We start from the raw sequence: 12,620 nt of genomic DNA on the forward strand, positions 1-12,620 counted from the left end.
ATTTCTTACACAAAATATATGACCTCTTTAAATTTCAATTTTTAAAATATGTCTTTTATAAAGTGGGGATAATACTAGTATCTAGGTTATAGAATAGTTGAAAGATTAAATGAGATATCACCTGCAAACTTCTTAGATCATGCTTTGCTCAATGTAAGTACTCAGTGAAGGCCACCTATTATGATTGTATAGGTCAGCAAGAGTTCTGTTTGCCTCTGGAACATTGGTAATGTTAGAAGTGTGCTTAAAAAACATAATTGCAGGAACAGAATTGACTTATACCTTTTTCAAGTGAGATACACATACCACCACACAGCCACGGAGATTCTAACAGGAAAGCAAAACAGCAAGTCCTGTCAGGTTTCCTGTTCTGTTTTTCTAACTCATAATTACCAGAGATGAAACCCAGGCAATTTATTTGCATTGTTTTACTGCTTGACATTATGTTAATTTCCTTTTCAGTTAATTTATTGTTTGTTACTGGTTTCTGTGGAACCCTTAGGACACACTTCAAAATGAAATATTTTTCATCCCTATTAAAATATTTTAATGAATTCAAATCTTGAAAGTGCTTGTTGGTGACCAGCAACACTATCTCACACAATGAAAAAGAGAAGTTGTTAGAGGAAATAACAATAACATGAAGAAGCAGCAGAAATGATACCCTGGGTCACATAATTTAAAGGAGATGATCGTAACATAGGAAAATATGACAAATTGTAAATTAATGCTCATACTCAGAAAAGCATTTTCTTTATCTGTTGTCTTTACAAAAAGACTCACATAAGCCTATTTTTTAATACTTTTATTTTGTCTTAAGGTTGGATGTTGCACTTTGAGCATCTCTCTCTCTCGAGTCTGTTTTTAATTAACACCTACTATTATGTTTGCTAAATTTATATTATGAACACAACCTTGTATTCCATTTACGGTAATATAGAACTCCATTAAAAAGTTAAGGTTTTATAGAGAGCTTATATTACTCTCTTACTACTACCCCAAATAAAATACAGAACATCGTCTTAACTATTATAGGCCTTAGTCCAGATGGGGACAAGACCTAGAAATCAGCCTCGCAAGGGCAAGTACAGACAGCTAGGAGAGACCGAGGACAGCAGGCACATACATAGGGAGATGTAGACAGCAGGCACATACATGGAGGAGATGCATATTCCCAGCTTGTAGTTTCTCCATACGAGGAGGGACTTTTTTCCCTTGAAGACACTTCTAATCCTTTCCACACTTTATTCAGTTATCTAGTTGGCAAATTTAAGGAAAAAATGGCATCCTGGGCTCAGCCCTACACTGTTCTCTTCCGCCTAATTTCCTCCATCAGTAGCCATCCACACCTGTCTTGCCTAATTCTGAGTTTTCGTGTTAGCAAGTTTATTGATCTCCTACCTCAACCCACACTCCCCAGTATTATCCATATGAAAGGTGGTATTCTGGTGTCTCTCTCTTATTTCCTAAATTTTTCAGAAATTAGGAAGGAAGCACAGTCTGTTGGCAGCTTCGCTGGAGACCACAAAGATTGTCCAGGTAGAGCGAGAGAGGTCTGGCCCTGGAGGCGACAGAGAGAAGAGCTGGACGTCAGGTTATAGATTTGAGCCAGTAGAGGTCCCTCTGATCACCTGCATCACCAAAGTCACCGCAGGCATCAGGGACCCCACAACACCACACACCCTAGAGGTTTTGCAGAGGTCTTTTGTTCCAACACCACACACCCTGAGGAGTCCAGCTTAGGATCCAACACAAGAAATAAAGCCCAGGTACAAAAGAGAAGCAAGGTGACAGACGAGTAATGCACAGGGAGGAGAAGAAACTATGGCACTCATTCCTGGCATCAAGCAAGTTGTGTATCATGTCATAGTGGGTGAGCAGAAAAGCTGATGACACCATTAGCACAATGGCCATGTCAGTGATGACCATCAGTACACCCACCAACAGTAATACATACTGAACAGTGAGTATATGTCAAGCAGTAGGTTAAGAACTCGAATGCATTAATACATTCAATTCTCATAACCACCCTAAGAGATAGGGACCTAATGCTTAGGCATTACCAATTAAGGATTTCTTAAATTATCTCCAAGTTAGAGCAGAGCGAGCTGAGAATCTAGAATGGTATTAAACATATAGGTAGGAGGTAAGTAGCCACAATTTTAAAGGTTAAAGATTTACAAAGGGAACTCATTATAGTTATAGGCCTTTGTGCCCTACCTAGTTAGAGGCCTTTGTGAGTTGTAGGGCTATCCATCCTAAAGTGAGGAGAGACCTTGTGTGATCTTCTGACTTACTCTCTAATCTTTTGACATCTCTCCATTTTGCAGAGAAAGAATCTGAGGCACGGAGTGGTTAAGTGACTGATTGAAGATCATACAGTTCCAGTGATAGGAATCTGTAAAAGCATTTCTAATTAAGTCTTTGAAACCTATTGTTAACTCTTTGGGTAACAGCTGTTTGAAGAGCCAAATTAATCTTTGCTGAAATGCCCATGATTCGTGGGCTTTTCCTTTCCCCACTGAACTTCAGACACTTGGAACTTGGTGCTTAAAATAACTACCTCCTGCCTTCTAATGTGCACCCACCCTCTTCCGCATGACTGCTGGGCTCCATTGCTGCCCAGGTTGTCCTGTGGGGTGCTAACTCCTGCGCCTGTCCTCTAGAAGTCTTTTTATGAGCTGATAGAGCTATCCACACAGTTCCATTGCTCATAAAGACAAGCAGCAAGGAGAGCACAAAAGAAGCCAATTTATCCATTTTTCTGTATCTGGAATACATGTGGAGTCAAAATTGGTGGTTTGCCTCGGCTCTCCCTGCTAGGATAATTTGGGGTAATATTGCAACTAAACGTTATGTTTAAACCACGCCAGTCACACTGCGCATTATAAAGACCACGTTGCAGAGTGCATTACCTTTCTAACATATCAGAGCATATGAGTAAATTTCAAAGCAGAATAGCATCTATGAATAGGAAATATTGTCACCCTTAATTTCATATTGCTATTCCAAGACATGGAGAGAAACCTTGTGTGTCTTTATTTCTTTTTTGATATGATTTTCACTGATAAGGAATTTCAAATGCTGTGATTTTTAAAAAATTATTTGTTTTGTTTTGTCTCTCCTGTACTTATGTATAAAAATACAAATGCACTCTCTTTCAATCCCTAAAATGTGTAACCTTGGACCGTGTTTCTAATTCTCTCCTTTTCCTTTAAAATTAAATATATTATCAAGTCCTAGGTATCTCCTTCCATAGAATGGTCTAGATTTTCTTCTCTGTTATTTCTTTCAGCAATTTGCTCAGCAAAATTACAAACCAAATCCAAACTTTGCTCCTTACCTGAATTGTTGTTACCAGTATACTGGCTCTTTCTACTATCCTTCTTCCTTCTCCCACTCCAGTTACCCAAAGCAAAAATGCCATAGGGCCCTGGCCGGTTTGGCTCAGCGGTTGGAGCGTCGGCCTGCGGTACAAAGAGACCCGGGTTCGGTTCCAGCTAAGGGCACGTACCTCGGTTGCAGTTTGTCCCCGGCCCTGGTTGGTCGTGCGGGTGGCAGCCACTCGATGTGTCCCTTCACGTCGATGTTTCTCTCTCTCTCTCTTCCTCTCTCTCCCTCCCGCTCTATCTGAACAAAAAATGTCCTCGGGTGAGGATTTAAAAAAAAAAAAAATGCCATAGGTAGCCAGCACTATATTTTTATCCTTTTATTTCACTATTTTTAAGAATCAGTTCTCTGTTTTTCATTGTGTCAAGTCCTAATCTATTAACCTAATAATTAATAATAGAGGTTTCTCAGACTATTATATCCCATGTGGTCTTGTCTGGCTAAATGGCCAGAGGTTTTTATATTTGTTTGTTTTTCTCTGCTTCCAATAAATTCTAACTCTCAGTCATATCTCTCCTGATTTAGATAATGTCCCACTATGGCAGACATTACCATTGTCTCTGATGCCCGGTTCCCTTTCCTCCTGACACGGAAGGAGTTGTAGCTTTCTGCCTCTTAAAGGTAAGCGGGACTGTGAATATTTCTGGCCGTAGACGTGGACCAAACTGTGGACTGCAGCATGACCAGCAGGTGCTAGCTACATCCTACAACTTTGTCATTGCCATTCCATGGTCATCATAGAAAAATATGATAAGATGAAACCTTCATCCATCTGAAACAGTGAGTGTCCAACAGGTATATCTTGGACAGACAGCATAAGCTACAAATAAAGCGTTCTTGTTTTAAGCCACTAGATTTTGATCATTATTCCTAACTGTAGTATATCTAGCCTCTTCCGAATTATACACGTAATACTCCATCATTTAAAAGGTGTCACAAAATTCAAAACCAGGAAGTGTTGCTTTGTTACCCCTTAATCCCTTCCTTTTCCCATCAACACTTTATATTTATCTTGATCTTTATAATTTTGCGTCAGTTCATTTATTCAATTAATTCTTCAATGAATGTTTACTGTAGACTCTGCCTGCTATTAAACTGTTCACAAAAAAAAGCTTATTAACAAAAAATGGTTCAATCAATATTTAAACCATGCTCATAACTCTGAGGAATAATGAAGTAAATTTAAGAATTTACATGTTGGTTCAAAATTTGTATGCATTTTATGTGCATATTTTATATTACATTTGGGAACTTTCTTGGATCAGATTTGCCCCCTGCTATACTTCTTCTGTCTTTTCCAGTTCCAACAAGACCAAAAATCAAAAGGAAATGTCATATTTTTTCTTCCAAATGTTTGCCACATGAAGACTCCACAAAATTTTACAGGAATTGAAAAATGATAATTTATTTTAAACTATTCAGAAGTTTTTGCTGTACGTGTTTTTTTGTTTGTTTGTTTGTTTTTTAGAAATGCAAATATCAATGAAAGAGTCAGTTTTTTGGTTTTTAAAAAATATTCTTTCTTTATTGATTTTAGAGAGAGAGGAAGAGAGAGATAGACACATTGATGAGAGAGAACATCGATTGTCTGCCTCCTGCATGCCCCCCACTGGGGATTGGACCCACAACCTGGGCATGTGCCCTGATTGGGAATCAAACTGGTGACCTCTTGATGCATGGGTCGATGCTCAACCACTGAGCCACACTGGCTGGGCTGAAATGGTCAGTTTAATATCTACATGACAAATCAATTCAGTGGAAGTGGCAAATAATGGAGAATAATCCGTTGTTTTCTGACTAAGCTTAACCAGGATGAAAGTACACTTAACCTCTACATAAATTAATATTAGTATGAAAACAAACAAATATGTAACTAAGTCTGAAAACCCTTATTTAAATATTTGTTAGTGATTACTAAGGTCAGTAGGAATGAGAATATTAACAAAATAAATGTTTTCTAATTATGCCCAGTTCTGAGTTCTGCCCTATTGCAATAACATTAAATGATAAAAAATTGAGAGAGCTGAAATATTTAATTTTAAAATATTTCTTGAATACTTGAATTAATTTCTAAATATAAATGTATTTTTAACTGTTATCAATGATAGTTTGATACACCTGTCCTGGATATCAAAATATATTCAACTTAATAATTTTGGTTCAGCCCAGTCAATGTGGCTCAGTGGATTGAGCATCATCTCCTGGACTGAAAGGTCCCAGTTCGATTCCCCGTCAAGGCACATGTCTGGGTTGTGGGCACTATTCCCAGTAGGGGCCATGCAGGAAGCAGCTGGTCAACGTTTCTCTCTCAAATGGATGTTTCTATCGCTCTCTCCCTTCCTATCTCTCTAAAAAATCAATAAAAACATATTTTTCAAAAATAATAATATTTTTGGTTGATATCATTTAGTGCTAATGAGAACAGTAGGTATGAAATACATTTGGTGTGCTTCAGTCTTGGACTAATTTTTTGGTAAGTTTCTACAATAATAAATATATTTATTTTAGTGCTTCTGTTGTTCTCTGTATGAGATGTGCCAGTCTATAGCTGTCTAGCTATCTATATAGAGTCAAATACAGTAAAACATATATAATTTAGTGGTCAAAGATAAAGTATTCTTAAAATTGTAAATGCTGGATGAAAGTTTTAAAAACTTTTTTTATAAGCTCTTAGTAAATTTGTACTTAATTGATGCCTTGAATAAAGACCTAGATTACAATGACACTAGAACAATGAAACTGTCAGCATTTTCCTCATTAACCCTCTTGTTTTAAATGATTGATTATACTTTTACTTTAAAATTAATATTTAAATCACTTTGGATGAAGTTAAGCTGACCTAAAAACATCCTTGATGATTTCATTGTACTGAACAGACAAGAAGACAATGTTCTCTCTTGGGAAAAACACAGGTCAAAGAGTTTGAAAGATAACTTTCAATAACTTCAAATATCAGAGTATTGTCTCTGCCAGTTACACAGATGCACATAGGTCCTAGACATACACAGCCAACCACTCCAACTAAACCTATAGACACATATCAGCATGTAGAGCGAAGGTCACACAGAACGCAGAAGCAATAGAAGAGAGTCTTCTAGAGCCAGAGGTTTAGGACTCGAGTCTTGACTACCAAAATCTAATGATAGATCCTAACAAGTTACTCACATTTCTCTCTAAGCCATGATTTATTAATCTGCAAAATAAGAGATTACATTAGAATACATGTTTGCTTCCTTTTATACCAGAAGCTCACTGATGACCCAAATATTTTCAACTTTTTTACCCCCTACCCCCGATACCTCCTAAAATAACCAAAATGAATCATGTCCATAACCCAGCTCTTAAAATTAATACTTGTCTTCCACTTGCAAATAGACTAGAGTAATTTGTGGCATATGATTGCTTCTGTCAAGAAAAAAATGATAAAATAGTAAAATTTAGATGAAATAGAAATATTTATATACATTTCAAGAAATGTGACAGAATCGTGAGTGATGAATTTACAATCAGAAACCACATATTTTGCTGTAGTCATTCAATGAGAACCTGGGTTTTACCTGGACAGAGGGACACCACAGGGGGACATAGAAACTGCCAGAACTTTGGGTGGTCTTATAGACTGGAGCAAGGGATGCTTTTTGTTGTGAAGGGCCAGAGAATAAAGCTATACAGTTACAGCTATACACTTTCTGTGGCAACTACTCGATTCTGTCTTTGTAGCAAAAGTACCCTTAGATAATATGTAAATGAAGGGTTATGGCTATTACAATAAATCTGTGAGCATTGAAATTTCAATTTTCTGTAATTTCACATTATACAAAATAGTGTTGTTCTATTTTTTTTTTTCCAAGCATTTAAAATCTAAACACTGTTCTTAGCTCATAAGTGGTAAAGAAGTCAGTATGCTAGAGTGGCCTATAGACTCTAGTTTGCTGACACCTGGTACAAATAGACAACTTTGGAGACCTGAATGGCTTCAAGCACACTGTCAATTTTCCTTTCAAGGCATTAGCCAAATTCTGACTCTGTGTGGAATGGAAGGCATAGTTTTAACCGGAACACTGTGAAAACCACAGAGTTTTCCAAAGTATCTTGGTATTAGTGAGAAAGAGTCTGAATGTCACAGGGAAACCTATTATATCCACTAGTGAGTTTGCTTGTTTGTTTTTGGTCTGAATACATTCTTATTTCACCATAGTTCGTAAGGATAATTTTTTAGCTTGATTTTTTAAGTTGGCAATTTTTTTTTTTTTATGTTGGTTTTATTCCATTCTTTCCTGATCTCATAATTTGGGGTTGTTAATCCTTTATAAAGGGAAAAATGTCTTTTTCTCAGGAGGGTTATAAGTATGCCTTTGGTTATTGTTTTGATTTGTTTTCTGCTTTGCTAAGTTGTGTTTATATGTAGTGTTTTTCATTTGCTTATGGTTAAGATTCTTATAGCTTTTTGAATCTGACCTGGTATATTTCTCTAGTTAGCATTATTTCTTCAAATATTGTTGCTGCATCACATCTCTCTCTTCTTCTTTGAACACTTCATTAAAACTTTAGTTTTAGTAATCCACATTTTGGTGGACCTTCACTTATGATAACTAAGTGTAAAGGTGACATTGATTTCTAGCATGCAGACAAATTACTACAATAGTATCCTTCCTACCTACAGGCTAGAATCACATGGGGAGAGTCAAGAGTACTACTGACAGCACCCAAAGTTTGTAATTTAATTTTTCTGGGGTGAAGTAATGCCAAGGGTTTAATAGCTTTCCAGGTGATTCTAGTATCTGGTCAAAACAACCACTGTAGATTCCGAAATAAATGCCTAATGGAATGTGACTGCATGAAGTCGTATTTTACCAGGATCTTTCGCCATCCTTGGCTCTTTCCAGAAGAATAAATTCTATAACATAGGGTGGTTGGTTCCCTTGAAAGGCATTTAATTAACATTCTATACATTAGTCTGATTAGAGAAGAGACAGCCCATGCAAATATAGGAGAATATACAGTTCTGTTGAAGAGCATTGAGACTGATGCCAACAGTTCTTTAAGACACCGTCCTGAATTATGCAACCCTATATCTCTATGACTTTGACTTCGAGTTAATGAATCTAAGATTTGTTGAGGGCCACATACACCTGATTCTATGCTCAGTACTGAAGGTATAAAAATAAATTATATTACACTTTACCTCTTAGGGTAAACAGAAACTTTTGCAGGAACAAAAAATAATATTGATGTGATATTTTACTTGGGTTTCAACTCAGAGATCCTGCCACAAAGTTAGTTGTAGCACGGAGACAGTGATACAGGAAAAACGTGACTTTCTTGATATTAGCTCTTTCTAACATTGTTATGAAAAAGTGTGTCAGGTTGTCAAGTTCAATTTTTAGCTTATCTGGAAGCCACCACTATAGAATTTTTAAGCTTGTGTAGAAGGAACAAGGAGGTTGAATAGTGTCTTCTGGAGGACACTGTTGTTTTGCTCTTTTCTGGTTGTTTGACAATAGATATACATTTGAATTCTACTGCTTTGGTTTCTAAACACCTCTATGCCACATTGCTATTTTCCCAAAAGTTAGCCTGATACACTAACTGATAACTTTTCCATTAGAAACAAAAGAAATAAAACATAAAATAATAATGATAATAATAATAATAATAATGACCATGCGCCTAGTACAAAAATGTATGCTGCAGAGGTTTTACCCATTTTTACTTCCATCATTATTAGAATGATAATTTTGTTTAATGGTTACATTAGATATTACAAGCTCATTAAATCCAACATCAAGCTTTGACCCTTATTATCAAACTCTAATATAACAATTTCTCTCTTTTCAAAGATTTAAAAGTTGTCAGGGGAAATTACAAATAAATATATCAGCCACCAAGGGGGGGAAAAATCATTAATGTTCAGAGGGCTCAAAACAGCAGTTTTTATTCAAATGCTGAGAGATATAGTTGGTAAACCATTCTATATCTTAGCATAAATGCATTGTTTCATTTTAAGCTATATATTGTTTTAATGGACCTTTTTGTCTCAGAATCAATCAATTACTTAAACCAACCAAGTTCAAACAAGCAAGTTTTGTTTTCCAATCATCAGATCTCAGTTCCTGTAAAAGTTGACCCTTACACTTGGGGTAGCAGAAAGACCCACTGTTTGTGAGAAAACAAATTAATGGAATGTTGTCACAATGGAGAGTAGACAGTTTTCTTTTCAACTGTTTATGAATTTTAATGTATAGCCCAAATTATAAACTCCATAGCACCCCTGACAGGTAGGGGTTCAGGAGGCAGATTTCGGTCCATGCAGAATCACAACCTACACAGGTTCCACTTGGGAAAATAAGTGTCAGGAGACAATTCTCCAGGAATCTCCAGTGTTTATTTACATCTTGGGGGAGAGGCACTGATTGCCCTTTGTCCCTAGTGACCTTTTCAAAGATATTTGACGAGTAAACAGTCTAAGAGGTAGAGATAAGGTATCCAGAACAAAGGGCAGGTGCGCTTATAATATTGGAGAGCGGAGATGGTGCCTTCTCCGGGAGCAAAGGGCAGGCACGTTTCGCCATGACAAAAGCTTTGGCTTCTTAACTTCAAGGTTCCTCGCCTATAGCACAACCTGCTACATGTGCAGGTGTCATCTAGCCCTCTGTGTTTTGCCCTATGGAAGTCAGGGCTCAGGTAGCTGGTACAAAATCACTGCTATTCTAGTTCACGCAATTGCTGTGAGTGATAGTCTGTCTTCAGCTCTGTCTTAGGAGTCTCTTGAGTCAGAAACTTTTGCAGCCTAACTTATTAGCTTGTAAATAAAGGCTCAGACCTTTCACTGTTCTTGAGGAGAATAAGTCAGGTATGTTTTGCAACCTTGCAAATAAAAGGTGTTCCTCAGCTTCAACTTGATAATGGATACATCCTAACCTGATGTCACGGAAAAATCAGTAATTTGTGTTTAAACTACATACACGATGAAAGTTCAAAAGAAACCACTTTTAATGTTGAAGCATATGGACAGTATTAAAATAGCAACAAAAAGAGCTATTAAAGGCACAAAAAAACAAGAAATAGAATTAGAAATTTTGATGAACTTTAATTCAAAGAAAGCTATAAAATAAGTTTTAATCATGCCAATTTTAGTAGGGGATGGGGGGATTAACTGTATGACATTTTTACCAGCTGAGACCTATTACTTTTGCCCATTTGGTCAACAAGCATCTATTAATAGATTCACTCACTCAATCCTTTCCCGTTTCAGTGCATGAAAAATAGCGGGATTCTGTCACTAGTCTCTTTTAGCTGATATGTGGTATGGTATTAGTTTTTCCCAGGAAAAATAATCAATGTCTGATGCTACATGCAGTAATAAAAAATGATCCTCAGCTATCAGCAACTCTGGGTATACTGCTATATCCAAATACAATCATAAGCACATACATGCTTACATAAATACAGGGCATACCTACATAAATTAATATACAAACAAAAGTTTTAAAAATTTCAAAAATAAATAGCAGCATTATTCAAGTGACTCATAAAGCCTTTGCTAAAAGTGAATCTGAAAAAGAATAACCATTTTACAGTTAGTGAGAATAGTTGTAAAGTATAATATCAACAATCATCAAGTGATGCTTTTAAGCTTCTACAAACATATTTATGTCATGCATCATTTTATAAAATGTACTAAGTCACATACTGCAAACTTAGTGTATAGCTATATACTATAGATTAAGAAATAAAAACTAAAGTAACTATTATGTTTACAAAATAATTGATTCGGTATTGTAATAGAGAAATGCTGAGAATGCTATGATAAAATGTATTCATTCAGCAAGAATATTTGAAACTCCACTATTTATAAACAACATTTTTACACTTTGGAAGATATAGTAATAATGAGATAAAATTTCATCCCTCATAGACTCTACAATCTAGGGTGGAAGGCTGATAATAAACAAACTCCATAAGTAAAGTGTATGTTAGATAAAATGCCAGAAAATGATAAATGTTTAAAGGAAAAACAAAACATAAGGCAAGTAATAGGATAGAGAAGGAAGTTTGTAGGGAGGTTGTTATATCATACCAGGAAGTTAGAGAGTTCTGAAAAAGGGGTATTTGAGGAGGCAACTTACCATCAAGAGGGAGCAGGCCATATAAATACTAGGGAAAAGGCTTGCTAGATGGAGTAAGCTAAGGCAAAATGATGCATACATAAGGCCTCATAATAGCTCTGATTTGATTTAGAGTGACATGAAATGATGTATAATGAAAAATGACATTCGATTGACCAACATAGAAATAATTGTTACTCCTTACAAGAGATTCACATTGAATTATGTGAATGAAACTCTAGCTGAGCCTATGAAATGCTTGGAAGTCACCTAGCCAGTGTAGCACAGTGGACTGAGGTTCCCATTTAATTCCCAATCAGGACACATGCCTGGGTTGAGGGCTTGATCCCCGGGGGGGGGGGGGGGGGTGTAGGAGGAAGCCAATCGATGTATCTCTCTCCCAATGATGTTTCCATCTCTCCTTCCCTTCCTCTCTCTAAAAAATCAATAAAAAATTTTTTTTTAAATGCTTGGAAGTCTACCATATAATGCTAATTAACTCTATATAATACTCTTTTATACTGACATTTTTCCCCTCCAGCAAACCTGTCTACCTCTTCTATTCTTTCCATTTTGAGTGTTTGTCAGGATAGAACCTCTACATAACTACAATAGCAAATCAGCCAGCTCATCTGCACATGGATTCACATATTTGACCTTCTTTTTGTTAAAGTGGATACGGTGTTCTTTGCTGCTATTTAGGACTGAATCCTTTACTTTTGCTCTGGACCCGATCCTCTCTGCCATTGTCCAAGATGATGCTCCTACCCATCTCTCTTTTTTATTTTCTTGTTATTGCGTTGTTGTCATCAATATCAAACTCATTGCAAAGTCCCAACACTAAAAAATGGCATCTTCCCATAATCCCAATTCTAACCTCATGTGTGCAACTCTATAGAATAATTTCTCAAAAGAGTTGTCAATACTCACACTTTACTTTTCCTCTTAGCATATATTCCTCGATTGCATCTATTTCTATCAGTATATTATCAATTTTATTTTTGTGAATAAAGGGTCTGAGCTGGCTGGAGATCACATCCACAATGCAAGGCCAGCATAGAGTAAAATGACTTTATTGCATACACCTGGGTGCAGGCAGGCTGAGCTGAAAAGGGTTCATCA

Source organism: Molossus molossus, unplaced genomic scaffold (assembly GCF_014108415.1).
Source record: "Molossus molossus isolate mMolMol1 unplaced genomic scaffold, mMolMol1.p scaffold_m16_p_15, whole genome shotgun sequence".
NCBI classification, from domain to species: Eukaryota; Metazoa; Chordata; class Mammalia; order Chiroptera; family Molossidae; genus Molossus; species Molossus molossus.